The following is a 17,119-nucleotide window of genomic DNA, read 5'->3' as shown; positions in this document are numbered from 1 at the left end:
TCAAGACATCAACATCATATGGAAACGTGGGAAATCTCAGGGTCTGTCTATCCAGACTTGATTTTTTTACATCTTCTGGTGATAGATAAGTAGGTACAGGTAAGTATAAGCATTCCTGCACAGTGTTGATGCATCCAAAGTGTTTGGGGGAGACTGATTGTGGATGAAAAGTCTAGACAAAATAGTTTCTGTTTTCTGATCTTGCTTGTAGGGTATCAGAGACCAACGTGTATATAGTAGCACTTAATCCAGATGAAAATGAGACAATTCACTTTGTATTTTGTCTGCATGGCAGAGGGCTTGTTATGCGTTATCCTTTCAAATAGATGCATGAGAAGCGGATGCTGCTCAGTCGACACGATGCACTGTGGGGACATAATACAGCTGTGGTTCCTAATGATGTGTCACTGGGTTGGGGCAAGGTCTTTCAGAGAGTACATACACACCGCCACAAAGCAATGCCTTAGAACAGAACTTTATTTTTAGTTCTTTCCCGGTTTTCTGACCCACCAGAGGCAAGCATCTTATTTGGTTATATTCTTAATTTCTTTAACTCTTTCCATCACTCCATTTAAAACAAACAAACAAAAAAAAAACAGCTTTGTGGTCATCAATAGCAACCAAATTTTACTACTGTTTTGATTGTGTTGTATTTTAAATTGTTTAACTTTATACAGCATGATAAATTATTGTTGGGTGGTGGTGACACATGCATGTAATTCCAGTACTCAGGGGTAAAAGCAGTCAGATCGATGAGTTTCAGTTCAGCATGGTCTGCTTAGCAAATTCCTTTCCAGGACAGTCAGGGTTATACAGAGAAACCCTGTCTTGAAAAATCAAAAACAAACCAAACTAAGACAAAAAATTATTTAAAAAAAAGAACAGAAAATATTTATTAATCTTGTTCTTTGACAATTCCATATAGGCATAAGATGCATTCTGATGATTTTTACCCCAAACTTCCTTTTATTTACCTTCTTTTCTACAAGTATGTCTTTTTTCCTGTTCTATGACTCAGTGAATTTAGCAGGACCATCTGTTGGACCATGGGTCTGGAACTATCCATTGCTGGCTGGTGAGCTCACCAGTGGGTACATAACTAAACACAATGGTAAACAGTCCTTTGCAATATAATGCATCAGTAGCTAAAAGTTTAGCATGGCTTCATAATACCCCACAAGCCCCTACCCTGCCTGTGCTTCACAGTTCAGACTCAATCTTGTGCTCCCCAGTGTATGCCACTGTAGCTGCTATGAGATTGATTTGCATGGCTGTGCCACGCCCAGCAGGTTAGACCTTTGCAATCCTTCCTCCTCTTTAGGCTCTTATATTCTTTCTGTTTTCTCTTCTGTAACTGTCTCTTAGCCTTAGTGGCATGGTGTAATACATCTAGAATAGGGCTGGGCACTCATTGTCACGTTCTTATCGTCTATATTATAGTTAAAAAGGTATTTAAGTAAAGGAACCAATAAAAAATGGTATAATTGATACATAGACATAGAAAAAAATCTGTGAGAGATACATGCTAATGCTGAAGAGTAGCAGCAAAGATTTACCAAATAATCAGTTATAAAAAAAACATAGAAAGCTAAGTACATAAATCCACTACACGATTGTGCCAAGATTTAGGCACATTTAAGAAACTTTTTCAATATACAGTGTCTTTGACTCTACCATGCTTACAGGAAGCTACTAGTTAGCTGAGCTGAATGCCCTTCCAAGAGGGTACAAGGACTGGGTCATTTTATGACTCACCCTTCTTTCCTCTAGCCACCGAGACACCTGGCAAGAAGGGGAACACGATGCAGTAGTTAGAGATGAAGACATATATTTCCTTCTGACAGGAGCATGGTTTTTTTCCTCTCTGGGATGTCTAACGACAGCCACTTCTGCCTGCTCAGGATCTCCTCCAACAGTTCTGTGACCTTGTCCCTTTTTTTTTTTTTTTAAAAAAAAGCACTAACAAGTTTCAAAATGAAAACAGATGTATAGGGCACATTATCTGAAGATATTTATTATAGAAGGGTTGTTATGCAATTATGCATGACATGCACAGGTATCAACATTTTAAGGCAAACATCCTATCTCTATGTAAGCATCAAGAAGAGTAATGGGAGATGATAGTTTATAATCCTTTGATTTTGTCTTAATGCAAAGCACATTTAAAGAACCAGGAGCTCCTTCTTAGTGCCAAGAAGATCTGTAAATCACTTTAGTTTTTAAACGCTGAAGAAAAGAAAAGATTGCCTCTAAGTGCTTCAAATCCCAGCAGTGTTTTTAATGAACCACGTTTGTTTTTAATCAATACTTAAGCTACTGAGGTTTTGATTTTCTTTTTCTTATGGTGTTGCTTTTAGATTTCTGAGCTTTCAAAGAGATAATAGCGTATGTCACGCTTGGAAAAAAAGGAACTGACTTTGATGCCACAAATCAATAGGAAGTATTGTTCAGCTAAGTATGACAGATAAAAGTGAAAACACACGCCACTTTCCCATCTTAGAAAAATCATCACTCTGAGGTGTCCTCTGCAGGTAGACTCAAGACACCTAGCCTCTAAGCCTGGAGCTTGAAGATGTTTCCAGAAATCTTTTCAGGCTAATGTGAGTTGAATATAATACATTTCAGAACATTAAACCCGTGTATAATTGTTAATCTCTTTTTTGTTGATGATTTTATTGGGTAGAAAGAGATTTTGCCTCCCACTATAATATTTAAATCACATAACAATCCTGACAGGCAAACAAAGTGTTTTTTTTAAATACTCATTCTACAGATAATAAAATAATTGAAGACTCAAAAATATTGGCCAATGAGCACAAGGTCAGGCAGTGGCCCATAAAGCTGGAGTTATAAGTAACTACGAACCCCCTGTTGTGGTTCTGGGACCCTAACTTTTGTCCTCTGCAGCAGCAATCTATACTCTTAAATGCTATGCTACCTCTCCAGCCCCAAAGTTGATTTTAATATGCAATTAACTCCATGCAAATTAGGTCCTTTAAATTTTTTGTCATCAGTAGTAATTTCTTCAACTAATATTTATTGTATGATGACTGCATGGCTGTTATAGATGCACCTTTGAGACCATGGAACAGATGCAGACCACAGCAGTCTCTGAGTTTGAGAAATTTGCAGCCTAATAGATTAGCCCAGAACATTTATAGCTGGGCTTCCAATTCAATGATTTGGCATTGTATGTTCATTGTTAAAATATACAAATTTGATACAACAATTCTACCTTTAACAATTTATCGTAAAAGTCATTAACCATATACAGAAGGGCATACGCTGTCTTGAAACTTTTAGAGTAACAGAAATAGTAAATACCATATGTACATTAGTATCAAATTAAGTATGTTGTATATAATTATATAAAATAATAAGTTAAACTACTATAAATATGTAGAATATTAATTATGGACATGTAAAGATACCTGTATATTTTTTAAGTATTAGAAAATTTATCCATTTTGTATGTGCATGTATGTATTTGGACATCTTGTGTTTGCAGGCAGGTGTGCAGGTGAAGGCCTGAGATCAAGTTTGGGTGTCTTTCTCAGTTGCTCTCCTCCTTGCTTTTTGAGACTCAGTCTCACTAAATCTGGAGTTCTGATGGGGTAGAAAGGCTGGTCAGCAAATTCAAATAGCCTCACATCCCTGCTGCCTCAGCATTGAGATTAGGGGAGAACTGATTTTTATGTGAATAATGGAGATCCCACCTCAAACCCACATACTTTTTAGGGGGCAACTGAGAAGTTTCTCAAGTTCCAAGAACTTTTCTTAATCTTAAATTTGGTGTGCCTGTGTGTATGGTGTGTGTACACATGTGTATGCAGATGTGTGCATCTATGTGCATGCAGAGAGAGGGCAGAGGAAGGCTTCTGGAGTCTTCCTGGATCATTTACACTTTATTTTTTGAGACAAGGTTTTTCACCATACCTGAAATCTTTCTTTTGGCTGGCCAGTGAGCTTCTGTGTTACTCTTGGGTCTCGCCCCCAATACTGTTATTATAGGCACATACAACCATGCCTGGCTTTAAGTGTACTTAGGGTTTGAACCCAGGTCCTTTTGCTTTCTCAGTAAATGTTTATCACCACTAAGGCATCTCTCCAGGCAAAGAACTTATCTTGTATTGATTATATTCACCTAACATATTAGTCTATAAGTTGTGATGGTAGTTAGCTGAAAATATTAATAAACTATTGGCTGTTTATGGAGATTAGATTTCACCTTTTGCTTTTTTATATTTTTGTATTGACTTTGTGATAATTGCTTTGTATTTTATGCCCATAGAGATCATTTTTCATCAAAATTGTTCATTAGTGATCGGTTGTTTAAGCAAATCCACAGTTGTGATGAAGCATGTTGTTAGAGAAATTTGGGGATGTATCATCATGAGTTGAGCATACAGGACTTCTGATTTCCTAGATGAGAAAGAAGCTGCTCTATTTGGAGTCTGGTTGCAGCATTATTTTGTGTCTTAGACATTTATGTTATCATTCTTTCTCTTCAAATTGGTTTTCCCACAGACCAAATTCTATTCTCCTCTGACAGTTAGCGTATGATAAATAAAATAAAGCAGCTTCACCTTTTCCCACCACAGATCCACACTAAGGCTGCTAGAAAGTCTTTGGACTTTTGAGTTTTAGTTTATTCTTCTTTGCAGTTGGACTCTTTTAGCAGCCAGGCAATTATTCTCAAATTTCAGAAAGGTACAGTTTTTTTTTTTTTCTGACTTTGGATGCCCTATTTAGCTTAGACAACAAAAAACAAATGACATCTTTTACCTGTCCAAGGCGAAAGTAGGAGGGAAGATATTTGTTTATGTAATGTCTTGGCCCATGTTCTTCATATTGCCAGAAAATTTATTCTCTTCTTGAGAATCTAGTGCAAGAAAGAAAGATTAAATTCTATTGTGTGGAAACACTGGCAAATTCTCATGTGCGGTCATTCACCTGTCAAAGGTGAAGGCTGCACCATTCCCACTGTAAGTGAGAAAATACTTTTCACGGACCTGGTAAAAGAAATCATCAAAGATTGTCTATTTTATCCAGACCCAGGGCTAGGAATGGGGATAGATAAAAAAAAAATTGAGGAAAATCATAAATTTGACCTTTCCGTTTCCGAACTCGGGTTAAGGAGAAGCATGATATTGGTAATGGGAAAATAAATGTCTGAATCAGGGGGTCATGTTCATGGCATGTTGACTTAGTCTGGAGTATTTATGTGTAATTTGTTTGTTCAATTATGTGCTTGATTGATCAATTGATCTTTTTTATTTAAAGATAGTTCTCATATAGCCCAGTCAGGCCTCTAACTCATAAATTAACTGAAGATGACCTTAAATTCTTAACCCTCCTTCCTCTACTTCCCCAGTGGATTTGCAGGATTTTACCACCATGCCCTGATTATGAGTTCTACAGATTGAACCAATGGCCTTAGACACGGTGGCAAATATTCCAAGAGCTACATACCTGGCCCTGGAAGATCTCTGTTTGGAGACTGACTCCTCCACTTACTGTGTATACTTTAAATGGGACTTAGCAATCATCCCTTGCCCTTATAGGACTGTTTAATCTGACATACACATATGTTCATTTGGTTTGCAGTGATATTGCCAAGTAGTTCTACAAAGAGATGGTGACATTGGCTCGCTGACAGTCACTGCTATAGCCATGATAAGAAACTTTACAAGGGTCATGGAGACTTTTGGAGACTGACTCTTCCACTCACCGTGTATGCTTTAAATGGGACTTGGCAATCATTCCTTGCCCTTATAGGATTGTTTAATCTGACATACACATATGTTCATTTGGTTTGCAGTGATATTGCCAAGTAGTTCTACAAAGAGATGGTGACATTGGCTCTTTGACAGTCACTTCTGTAGCCATGATAAGAAACCTTACAAGGGTCATGGAGACTCATTAGCAAAATACTGAACCCCATCAGTGACATCTGCCATGTGCACCACCGTAGTGTTAAGGCACCCCTACTTGGCCTTTCTATAAACACTGCCAACTTACTTTCATTCAGGAATGGAAAATAAACTAGGTTTCTTTGGCTTCTTTGTAAGATACAACCTTCATGGATAAACAGTAAATGAAAATTTTATTCTCAGGGCAAAGGAACAGTAGACTGTGTGTTAATAAAAGAATAAGACTTAACCCCCGATCTTTCTCATCAGTGTGACCTGAGCACAGAGTTACAGTTCTCTGTGATTTTGCTTCTTGGTTTTTAAAATGGGATGTTCCATGTCTTTCCTTAGAAGATGGCTCTAATGCTCTCTGCAACCTTTGACTCTGAAAAAAGTACTTGGGTACACATTAGATTTCATCATCAGTAGGAAATACCAGTATTGTAAGGGAGGCAGATGATTTTTGTCTCAAGGCCACATTTATAAATCCTTGTTATCTTGAATCCAAGTAATATGGTTATTGCCACGTTAACAACAAAGAACACAAACAGGATGAAGACCTTGGTCACTAGAGCTCTTTGAATAAAAGAAAAGTTCTAGAACTGGGTCAGATACTATTGAGAGGAAGCCTGAAGTATGTTGTCATTTCAGAAAGTCCAAGACAGACACATGCACAGTGTATTAGAGGCATGTTAGAGTAACTCATGCATCAGCTGTAAGAGCTCCCAAGTGCCGTTGATGGACCCATTTGATCAAGTACGATGAGGTTTCCTTTTATACAAAATATAAAATTCATATCTGCATTCTATATTGGTATAAATAGTTAAACAAATGAGCAAATGGAATGGCGTAGACAAATTCTTCATGTAGAAAAATCTTTAATAATGTATACATGTGCTGTGCCCTCAAAGACGTGAAACAAACATGCCAGGCCTCTGAGTGGCAATCGAGGTTTCCTTCTAAACTGAACTGGAGAAAAGCAGAGGAGAGAGGGATTTCATAGTCAAGGCAGGTGACAGCTTAGCTGGATCATGCCCAGCTGAGGATATGTGGTTTTGAGATAAGAGGGTAGCAATGATCTTTAAAACCAAGGACTCAGCCTTACCTGTTCAGTCTTTTCTTGCAATACTATAACAGACATTGGACCAGACACATTGAAAAGAATTACTTGTCGGAATTCTTCTAAACTACCAAGATCCTTAAAGATGAGGTCTGGAAAGCTCTCCCAGCAAAGAGGGACTTGAAGAGACATGGAAGTTACATGGAATGCATGCTGCATGATCCTTCAGCTAAAACTAAAGAAACTTGAGTCAACTTTGGTCTTAGATGATAATAAATATACCACTATTGGTGCACTAATTATATAACTGTATCATAATAATGGAAGCAACAAGTTTATGAGCACTCTCTTTGAAATGTTTCTGTGATTGGGAACTGATCAAATATGCAAACTTATTTGAAGTGGTAGTAATAGGAAGAAACCCCTTTCCATCAGTATTTAAGAAGGCTCTTTACTACAAATTATTTCTCAGATGGTAAGCTATGTGTTCCTTAGAACTTCTTAGAGCAGTGGTTCTCAACTTGTGAGTTGTAACCCGCTGGGTTTCAAATGACCCTTTCCTTGGGGCCACCTGAGACCATTGGAAATATCAGTTATTTACATTATGATTCATAACAATAGCAAAGCTATAGTTATAAAGTAGCAATGAAAATAATTTTACAGTTGAGGGTTACCACATCATGAAGAACTGTATTAAAGAGTCACAGTATTAGGAAGGTTGAGAACCACTGCCCTGGAAAACCAGTCATGCCCAAGTGTAAAAGTCCCCTATTATCTGGCAATCCAGAGAGGAGTTTACTTCCTTTGCCTTGAGATTAGGGAAAGACTGGAAAGAAAACAGCTACCTTCAGCTTTTGGACAGACAGAAATTAGTAGTGACATTAGCCAAATAGTTAAGGTTGAAATAATTTCATGCAACGATGACCGAGACTGACTTTTTTCTTTGGTCTTAAGGAATGGCCTATGTACACAGGAGGGAAGCAGTAATGAGAACTTTGGCAAGTAAGTGTTCATGCAGAATAAGGAAACACATGTAAACAATGCCACAGGATACCCATCTAAATAGTGAAGCCTACCCAGCATATGTTCTATTCTCCTTTACTAAATTCCCAAGATTGAGGACACTTACCAGTGGTGCTTGGGTGGGAATGGACCCCATAGGCTAAACTGTTTGAATGCTTGGTCCAAAGTTGCTGGAATTGTTTGGGAAGAATCAGGAGGTATAGATTTGTTGGAGGAGCTGTCTCACTGGAGGTGAGCTTCGATGTTTCAGAAACCTACCCATTCCCCGTAGTTCATCCCTCCTCCCCTACCTTCTGTTTGGGGATCACATGTAATATTTCGGCTACTATTCTAGTGCCATGCCTGCCTTCCTGCTACCATGCTTCCTGTCATGATGGTCATGGACTCACTCTGTAAAAATGTAAGCCAGTAAACGACTCTATAGTTGTCTTAGTCATCGTGTATTGACCATAGCAATAGAAAAATAACTACGTTACTACCTAAGCTCTTTTTTTCCTTAAAGATTTATTTATTTTGTGTATATGGTATTCTATCTATCTATATACCTGGATAACAGAAGAGGGCATCAGATCCCATTATAAATGACTGTGAGCCACCATGTGGTTGCTGGGAATTAAACTCAGGACTTCTGGTAGAGTTGCCAAGACTCTTAACTGGTGAATCATCTGTTCAGCCCCCAACCTAAGTTTTTAAGTAAAGAGCTGCAACAAGCAGAAAGTTGTTGCGACCCAGAAAGGATAAAAATGGTAGTGATTTTGAAATAGCAGCTCTGCTGACTTGAACCCATTCATGTGATTGACATCATTCTTATGGTTGGCATTGATGGGCAGTGAGATACTAGTTCTAAAACAGGGCAACTGAAGACATTGCAAATTCGAATCCCAGTCCTCTATTTATAATCAGTAACATCTTAAGGGTCAGAAAAGAGAAGGTCTCTCAGACAATTTCTAGCATCTCTCAGAGGGAAGGCAGCAAACTACTTGGTACCCTTCTGAATACCTCAGCAGGACCTTGTCCCTCTAAACTGCAGTCGGTTTTTTACCACGGTGACAGTAAAAGTGAGCTGATTGTTTAGGAGCCAGCCCTGACCCAAAGCTCTGCATGCACAAGGACAAGACACCCTTGGATGTGTGAGCAGCCAGCCACCAGGACAGCAGGGGGTTCAATCAGTGACCTAGCACAGCGGTGGTTTAGCAGAACTTGGCATGAAGGGAAGCAAGGCAGACAAAGTGATATGATGTTCAACATTTTAATGAGTGGTTGAATCTCCTCTCTCTCTCTCTCTCTCTCTCTCTCTCTCTCTCTCTCTCTCTCTCTCTCTCTCTCTCTCTCTCTCTCTCTCTCATTTAGAGACCTAGGTGGCCCTTTTGTGTTTTCTCCCTTTAGGTTACAGAAGAAGAATACATACAGAATGGGAGCTTATTATAATGATGGACAGAAGGAAAGGGCATCTGGAGAAGGAAAAAGCAGGACATACTTTGTAGCTGGGCCTTCTGTGCACTGGAACTTCATCTGGAAGGTGGAGTGTTGCTCTTGGATATTCACTGCTGCCTCAGGACCTGGGATTTTAGCTCTGGCATTCTGTGCTTTAGATGCCCCTTTTTCCCCCTCTATGGCTCTTCTTGCAAGCAACAAATTCTTGTCTACTGCTCAGAACTCACTTCTAATGTTTTTTCTGAGCTTCTGCTTTCTTGCTGTTGTGGTTTTATCTCTATCATCAAAAACTCTTTGCATGATGCAATTAAATTGTGATCAACTTCTACAACTGTGGGCTCAGCACACAGTAACGCTCCTCTTACGTAGCTATGTCAGTGGACACAGCCTACAACTGTAGGAAACTGTACAGTGATGGCTCGTTATGCAAAATGCCTCAACAGTGGAAGTTCATGTCGATTTCAGTCCCCACGAGAAATACGTAGAGGTATTTGTGGATGAGAAATCGAAGAAATCTATTAGGTATAGTCATCTCCAGTCAAGGGGGGAGACAGTCTGAATTCTTAGATACCATTTGCCTAGGTCACTGTCCTCATAGAATGCCGCATTGGCCTGGTCATTTTCATCTAAAATTGCTTGTGTTGCGGCGGAAATTTGAGCTATTTATTGTTGTTCTATCCTTAATTATCCTTTTATAAAATAGAACTAACTCAGTAATGGAGTAATGAAATATATGCAGGATATATCACAATGTATAAGTGGGTTTCATGACAATATACAAGTAAGCTGGGCAGTCACAAGTCCTAGAGAAATGGTGGTAGCCAAAGAACTGGAGGGCCAATAGGCTAGCAACACATGCAGCCAGGAAAAATAAAGGTTGATTTTTCTGCATTTTCCTCAACAGGACTTGTCTATTCTCATCAACTACCCCCACTCTCTCTCAGTCTCTCTATCTCTCTGTCTCTGTCTCTCTGTCTCTCTCTCTCTGTCTCTCTCTGTCTCTCTCTCTCTCTCACACACACACATACCATTCTTGTTTATCATTGTATTTCATTACTCATCTTCTTCAACTTCTGTCCCAGGTCTTACACAAACTTGCAGCATTCTAAGAGTAGTATTGCACTTTATTTTTATCATTTATATTTGGCAATTATTATACCACCATTTTTGTAATAGCAACTTTTTTCTTAAATTTGGTAATTATTATAGCACCATTTGTAATGGCAACCTTTTTCTTTCATGCCTTTCTTTCTGTACAAGTTTGATTGCTTCTGGCTAAACGTGTGACTAACGCTATTTGGTTTGCACTGTTGGGTTTCTTGATGTTTTAATTAAAAATACAGGAATATCAAAAGCGATTTCCACTCCATTGCATAGTTATAGACATTGAGGTTATGGTAAACTCTATTACACAAATTTATTTTCCAAAGAAGTCCCCTCAGATACAGCCTGGTTTCCTTTATAGGTTATAGTAAAGAAAATATATATAAAACCTTAAATTTGAAAGGAACTCATAAAAGGCTAGACAGACTTTGTAATTCTTCACTGGATCTAGCATATACTCTGGAAAATAAAGCAGTAAAGGCAATGACTATGGGATGGTTATTAAATTCTATAGATTTTTTTAAGGTTTGAGAAGTAGTAGTTAATTTTCTAGAAGAGATTTCATGTTTGTATGTGTTTGTGTTGGAATGTGGCTTAAGTGTAGTTTCCTGTGGAGGCTAAAAAGAAGATGTCAGATCTCCTGTCGCTTGGGTTACAGGGGGATTGCACACTGTTCAGCATGGGTGCTGGTAATCAATCTCAGGTCCTCTTTATGAGCAGGATGTGCTCTTAACCACTGAGCTGTTTCTGAAGCCCTGATTGTTTTTTTTTTTTTGTTTTCAGTCAAAATTCTAATGCCACAACATACTTGTATACATTGTTATTTACAAGGTACAGTGTGAACTTTTATGCCATTTAATGGTAAATTTTTAATTCTCATCACGATCTATTTATGAAGACATAAATCTCTTTAATTTTTCTCTAAGTAAGACTCTATTGCAGCAAAGCTTAAAGATAAGGACCCCCAGGCATTTCAGAACTTACTAACATGTTTCTGTAAGTGAAGAATGAACAATATTTTAAATAGTGTGTGTGTGTGTGTGTGTGTAATTTCACTTGTATCTAAGATCTTTTTAAAAGGACAGGCTCCAGCACGTGCAATTGTGTGGTTGAGAGTCATTGTAAGAGATCATTGGCTTCAGCAGTATAACTTTAAAAATGGTACTTAGTGCAGTACTAGTAATATAGTTTAGAACATACAAAGAGTATTTGAAAATTCTTGTCAGATGTGGTTTGTGCTTTGACTAGACAGAATATGTAAGTGTGGTGGATTTAAATGGATGAACTACTTGACTCCTCTGCTTCCAGGTTTCCCTGGAACTGTTTAAACTCATTTCTTAATATCATTGACAGTTAATCTTTACTTCACACCCCTAAGCACTTGGCGAGGGATAGAAATATATTCCAGGCTCAAGTCCATAAGACCTCTGCTTCCAAAATAGGACAGTTGCCCAGTTGTTCCCATTTGCACTTGGTGATCTCATCCTCTTTGTTCCCAGGGCCACCAAGCTAGTTTATAATGGCACACTTCCCTCAGGGGTTTTAATGACTTTCAGCTGCTCTGCACAAGATATCTTACATGAAGTCCCCCACTCCCTTTTTATTGATTTTTATTAAGCTCTACATTTTTCTCTGATCCCCTCCCTGTCTCTCCTCTCCCCACTTCAACCCTTCCCCAAGGTCCCCATGCTCCCAATTTACTCAGGAGATCTTGTCTTTTTCTACTTCCCATGTTGATTAGATCTATGTAAGTCTCTCTTACTGTCTTCATTGTTTTCTAAGTTCTCTGGGATTGTGGTTTGTAGGCTGGCTTTCTTTGCTTTACGTTTACATGAAGTTTTTAAACTAATAGCTTTCAGAACATACTGATCATGTAATCTTCTTACATATGTACATGAATCATTCACAGTGTTTGTATGTGGGGTGTGTGTGTTTGTGTGTGTGTGTGTGTATGCATATAGGTGTGCCCATCAATGGTGACATCTATAGTGACTAAAGAAAGATATTGGGAGTCCTTTATCATTACTCTGCCTGATCCACCTGACTCAGTCTTTCACTGGACACGAAACTCATTGTTTTCCTGCTACCCTGGCAGCCAATAACCCCCAGTGATCTTACTCTCTCCCTGCGCTCTATGAATGTACACAACCATGCTTGAGATTTTATATGGGTTCTGAGGATCTGAATGTAAGTCCTCATGCTTTTATTCATACATGGACCCATCCCTGTCAGCTACAAAATATTTAAAAACATAAATATTCACTAATTTATAGAAGATCGTTTTTTGCTGCTGACATAAAAATAAATAAACTAGGCCTTTACCCATTTTGTAGTTTCCTAGAGGAAGAATTATGTCGTACCCACACAGAGAGAGTTTACTAGAAATTAAATGGATAATTTAATGGCTGAACAGATGTCATTTCTTTATGCGACACACACATTAGATGATCATAGAGACAGATAGAGACAGACCTTGGATGTGTATCTGTAAATCTAAGTTGCTAATTGGTATGGAAAATACAATTTTGTTTCATAGAACAATGTGATATTCGGTCTGCGCTTTCATTATAGTCTCATAACACGAATGAGCTAATAATTTGGACTCTCTCTCCCCTTTTATTCATGTTGTGGCTATATTCTGGCAGCTCACACACATCCCTATGGAGAGAGGGCAGATGGCTCATGTGTTGCCGTAGGTGTACAGGCCTTTTCTAAGTGACTCATCCTGTCTGGTCAACGTAGGTCTCTGGCCAAAAAACATGTTTCATTTTTATTTACCAGGCAGCTTTCTGAATTTTTGATTATTACTCCTAATTCTAGGGCATGCTTACTCAGTTGATCCTATATTTCTCAATCCTTTTGTTTATCCTTAAATTCTTTTGCTTTTTCTTTCTCAAGGATGCCTAAGGGGTTTTCTAAATTCAAGGTGACCGACCTCCACGTGCCTCCTTTCCCACTATATAGCAGGCATAGGAGACGGTGTGTGAAGGAAGAACCGAGCTGGGCAGGCAAAAGGAAATTTGAAGGCCGAACATTGTTCATTATTTCCATAGCATATTTTGTCCCTATATGTGTGTGATGGTTACTAGGCATAAACTTATACATAACATATGTAATATAAAATATAATATATGTATATACTTTGGTTATCTCCCCATAAGCTGTTCCATCTACAATATAGCAGAAGCAATGTTCCAGCCTTAGTTCTTGCTCTGGAATGGATGGGCACCAATAGCATATGCGACAATGTTTGAGAGGCCCTTAGGCAGACACACTAATGTCAAATATTAAAGCATTATGTCTGTTGGTCTAATTACCTTAAACAGTTCACTTTGTACAGGGGTAGGTATACCTCCTTCCTAAGTGGCTTTTAAGAAACCCATACTCATATATACAGAACTACTTAAGCCAGTGTTGATCCTGGTACATCCTAAACCATTTGTCAGTTCAATCTTAATGTTCAATGTTGATACCCAATTAGCCATGTAAAATAGTGATTCTAAATATTCGTTTAATTTAGTCACTGAAAATTTACTTTAATGAGAAGTTTTAAATTTTTATAGTGCTGGGCATCTCCTCACAGCCTCATATATGAATGGTGAGTATTCTGATGTGGAGTCATGCTCCTGTGTTGTTGAAGTTTCACAGTGATATTAGGTTATAACAGAGTATACTCTGTTTGTTATATGCACATTGGAGGTAGGGAATGACGCTATAGAGAGCAAAATAAGGTATCCAGATGGACTCAGCAAGCTGTATCTTACTTTTGGACATTGGCTGTATTCTCAAGATGGTTAAAGGTCAGAAGGAAGGAAAGTGGAAATGAATGATATAGAGAAAGGGAGGGAGTAGAGCAGTGTACATGCCTTCATCCCTTTTGGCTTCATGATTAAGAATGGGATACACCTGTATTGGCCCCTACAACCTTGACTTTCCTGTCACGACATACCGTTCCCTTGAATCCCGAGCCGAAATGAATCCTTTATCCCTTCAGTTTCATTGGTCTGTATATTTTAATCCGACTTTCAGGAGAAGGAAGACAACTTTTACCCTACAAATGTCCACAGAACCTAATTATCAGCAAGCTAAATACCTTTTTGGGTTCCTAGTATTGATTTTGCCATATGCCTATCTGTGGACTCCAAAAGATGCAGCTTCAGTCAGGAAATCATATCACTCCCTAAGAATATCCTAGGGAGAAAGCCTTTGTGACTTCTTTCTTTTGTTTGCATTTTTGTAGGCGTGCTTTACTGACCAACTTGAAAATCTGTAGAGAAGCTTAAGGAAACCATAATAATTACCCGATAATTCTGTTTTTTATTTTTGGTGATAGCAAAACAATTTTAAAAATCTGACTTATAAAGAAGGACTCTGAATAGCAGATGATTAATATTTCACAAAACAAAGAATAAACTGAGAAGCAAAGGAATTCATTATCCTTACTAAGATGAATAATGTGTGAATATGGGAAAGGTCATTGTATTTGATACTTGTATTATGCATAGAGAAAGGAGGCTTTTTTGAAGTGTTTATTAAAGTGATTTGCCATGAGACTGAGCTATGAAATCACTGCATATAATTAAAATTCAAAGTCTCTGAGCCCCATAGTAAAACATTGAGCTAAAACAAGATAAAACACACCTTGTTTTTGTGTGAACATGTTCATGTTCAGAGAAGAAAAAGAGGAAATTTACTGTCTATACATATAAGGAATTTTACCATGTAATTGTGGTAAGACGATGGATATCTCATTATGGTGTGTGTGTATGCATATGTGATGTATATATATGCATATTGTATATATGATAAATATTAAATGTTTTAAGATGACATCTTGATGTACAGTTCAGGTTGGACTTGATCTCATGACTTTTTTGCCTCCCAAGTGTTGAGATGACTAAATTGTGCCACTGCACTGGGTTTTTTGGATTCCATCTATCTAACCAAAGCATGTGTCATAGACTTTTATCATGAGAGTGTTAATGGAGAAGCAAAGCTTATAGAATGAAGCATCAAAGTGGTCTGTGAGCTTTGTGGGAGCCATACTAACCACCTCAACTCTGTTAACTAGTTGGTCCATGTTGCTTCCAAGTAACTTACATCACACTACCCACAAATGTCACTTAAGTGCTCAGCCTCCTGGAAGAGCCCAGTTCATGCTGACAGCATGGACCAGGAAGTCATTGTTTCAAAGCCACATGTTTGTTTGTTTGTTTTTTTCTGCTACTGGTAAATCAGGAAGACCTCTCTTAAAGGAGCCACGGCACTCCTAATTTCCACAAGCAAACAGAACCCATCTGCAAAAAAAATGGTTTTTCAGGTTTTATGGATGTAGTCACCCATGCTGGAACCAATTTGTAGGGCCACCAATTTGTTGGGGGAGGCAGCTTGTTTGTTCCCAGCTGCCCAGACCTGAAATAATCTCTCAGAAACCATATTATTTGCAATGCTCTTTGGACATTAGCTTAAGTGTGTTTCTGGCTAACTCCTATATCTTAAATTAGCCCACTTCTATTAATTTGTGTATCGCCATATTGGCTGTGGCTTACTGGCAAGGTTCTGTTGGCCTCTGGTAGAGGCATCTGTCTCCTGGGGGCAACTACATGCTTCTCTATGACTCTGCCTACTTTCTCTATATGCCTCTTTCAGCCTGGCGTTAGTCTGTTAAGGCATTGGTCAAAAGCATCTTCTTTATTAACCAGTGGCAATAAACCATACTCACAACATACATCACCTCCCATATTAATACCCTATCCAAATGGAGAAACACATGTCTGTATTTTCCCCAGTTTCAGCCCTTAATCTGACATTTTGCCTTTGCTATTGATTATTTTATTTGGTTGAGCTAAAAGATTACAACATTATTTAGGAAACTTAAGATTTAGTGTCCTGCTTGTATATTTGCAACAAGCAATAAATATTAATTATCATACTGAAGATAACGGTAGGTAAAATAAAATACATTGGCTTTCTGATATGAGTTAGAATATTTTCTATATGAAGTAATAAAGAGATTTTGCTCTATTCTTTTTTCTCTATAGCTACCATATTTTAGTTTTACAAATTCATGATCAAAGGGATCTTACAGTCATTTCTTATTCACATCTTTCTGTGTGAATTGCTTAGATTTTTAAACTGAAAACAAGGTTGAATAGTCTTAATCACTAAAATAGTTTTTGTATGTTTTAATAAATCTAAAAATGTGGTTCAGGCATAATTTGATTACATGGTTAAATGTCTAAAGAAAATGTCAAATGGGGTTACCATCTGATAACCCCGGGGGTGCTTGGTGCTCTTTCCATAATAGCCAAAATAGTATCTGAGGTAGTGCAGGCATGTGTAGTATGAATGAGATGAGGCTTATTGATTGTGTATGTAAAAATCATAAGCTGTTCAATATTATATGTAAACTATCCACAGGAATGTGAGCATTCATTATGTTAGAACCGTCATTTTATACATTCTAACATGGCCAACCTTGTTCTTGAGATGCTTTAGTCAAAAGAATTTCTTCTATTTGTCTTCTGTATGCCTTGTCAATGCATCTCTCAAGATCCTTTGTTCTTTTATTTTTCCCTTTCTAGTC

The sequence above is a fragment of the Alexandromys fortis genome, unplaced genomic scaffold (genome assembly GCF_014885135.2).
Source record: "Alexandromys fortis isolate MF-2015 unplaced genomic scaffold, M_Fortis_MF-2015_v1.1 scaffold_24, whole genome shotgun sequence".
NCBI lineage: Eukaryota > Metazoa > Chordata > Mammalia > Rodentia > Cricetidae > Alexandromys > Alexandromys fortis.
Note: the sequence above shows the minus strand (reverse complement) of the source record.